Genomic DNA, 2,281 nt, shown 5'->3' on the forward strand with positions numbered 1-2,281 from the left:
AGCAGGAATTTCAGTGGCAACAATGGCATGAGTTGCCAGCAGAAGCTTCTACCAGATCCTCTTCAGATTTATGATGTAGATGCCATCACTTTCATTTTTGCAGATGTACTGTTTCATTTGGAAGTCAAGGTTGGTGCCACCTAAGTGGGTTCCTACTGCAAGGCATTTGAGGACATCCTCCTCCTTCATTTGCAGGTCACAAAGGGATCCAGACATTGTGAAAGTTTTCCTTTAAGTCGCAATAAGAATCCTGAATAATGCCGTACGGACCTTTGTGTGGATAGTGAGGAACAGACAAATCATATTTCTTCATCAAAGTGAAAGTATATTCCTATCCTCATTGTGAGGCTTCTCTCATTTGTGGAGAAAAACCTTATTTAGTATATGAAAATATTAAAATAGTATGTGCACACTTTTACTGATCTTTACTTTTATTGCAAATTGCTATAGCATTTACAATTTCTGTAGGTAATGTATTGCCTTGTATCTTGTTTTCTTTGTCTGTGTTAAAACATTTTCTGCCATCTTTAACTGGACTGTGGATTCATGATGGGAAAGTTCATTTTTCATGCTGCAATTATATACAGTGATTGAATGTATAAAAATAAGTATATATATATACACTATATATATGTATATATACGTGTGTATATATATATATGTGTGTGTGTATATATGTGTGTGTGTGTGTGTGTGTGTGTATATATATATATATATATATATATATACACACACAATTTTAGTGGGAAAAATAATTTTTTGCCTAAGAAGATGAAAGTAGATTGCAAGGACTTTCATTTACACTTTACCTTCATTTATCATAGTTAATGCATTAGCAGTAGAAAGTGCTACTTTGGGCTCTAGATTCTCATATTGCATAATGCGTCTACCTAAATCCAAACCCACTTACACAGCTCCAAAGAAAAATATAGATCAACAAGGGAAGCAAATAAAACCGTAGTGCAGCTAAGAGACCAAGACCACTGCAAATTTCAAATTACTTCTAAATAGAGAAATACCCAAATACAGTGGAAGGAACTCAGAAGAGAGAAGGAAAATAGGAGGGCTGATAGAAACGGAAAATAATCACAAGAGGGAAAATCCACTTCCATTAGAGGCTTTAAGAGGATGTCTAAGACTTGATAGATCACAGTGCTGACTACTGAAGAATTAAAAGGAAATAAGTTGAGTTTCTGGGGGAGCCAATCTGGCCAGTTTAGGAAGATATTTCATCTAGTGGAGAAGGAGAAACAGCATGGGGAATATCTTTGGAGATTTGGTGACCATGGGAAAGAGAAAAGAGGAACAATTTAGGAACCTACAGAAACAAAAGAAAATTATAAAATCAGAAGAGGTAATGAGTCCTATAATTCACTCATAATCCTTCCATCTCTCCCTGCAAAAACAAAACAAAAACAAAACAAAATAAGACAAAACAAAAATAATTTCATTTCTTCATGGTAATAGACAGTGCCTTTGGACAAAGAAACCTAGAAAAAGTCTTTTTATACAACCAGCTACATGATCCAGTTTATTTTAATTGCATAAAAATCATTTAATAGACACATGAATGGAAAGTTATCTATTGATGATAATATATGTATTAATATCTTTGACTTGATTGATACGCATTGCATTCATATTGGGAAAAACATCTGGTGTATTGTAAAGGAATACAGTCATTAAAGAGATATTTAAAAAGTGTAAAAACTAATTTTTTTTTTTGGGAGAGGTTTTCACTGTAGGGCACGTGCGCTCACCAGACAGACAGAGAGAGACATAGAGACAGAAAGCGAGAAATCACCCCCCAGGGGGGATGGTCACGCCACAGTCCCTTCTCCTCCATTCTCCTCTCGGGATCTTGGGCACACATGCACACGCGCCCGGCGTGAGTTTTAAGCCACCGGGTCCGGGATGTGAACCGCAGTCAACTACGTGGGAGTCCAGCGACATAGCCATTACACTAACTGCTGGTTCCCAAAAATAAAATATTTTTTTAAAATTTTGCTATTTTATGAGATACGATTCACATACCACATAATTTACCCATTTAAAATGTATAATTCAATTTTTTTAAACTATTTTTTTAGTACAACGTCACTAAGTTGTGTACCTATCACTACTATAAATTTTAGGGTATTTTTATTACTCCAAAAAGAAACTTCATGTCAATTAACAGTCACAGCCTAATTTCCTTCCAACTCTTCCTTCTTTCCCAGCCCTAGGCAATTCTAATCTGTTTTCTGTCTCTACAGATTTGTCTATTCAGTACATTGCACAT

The 2,281-nt window shown here is 35.4% G+C and overlaps 1 pseudogene; it reads right to left on the bottom strand.

The window, feature by feature from the left end:
• LOC102479190 (40S ribosomal protein SA-like) overlaps positions 1 to 879 on the bottom strand; it is a 1,525-nt pseudogene extending 646 nt beyond the window's left edge.
• Between the last annotated feature and the right edge of the window lie 1,402 nt (positions 880 to 2,281).

This window comes from Tupaia chinensis, unplaced genomic scaffold (assembly GCF_000334495.1).
Source record: "Tupaia chinensis unplaced genomic scaffold, TupChi_1.0 Scaffold147433_1, whole genome shotgun sequence".
In the NCBI taxonomy this organism is placed as follows: domain Eukaryota; kingdom Metazoa; phylum Chordata; class Mammalia; order Scandentia; family Tupaiidae; genus Tupaia; species Tupaia belangeri.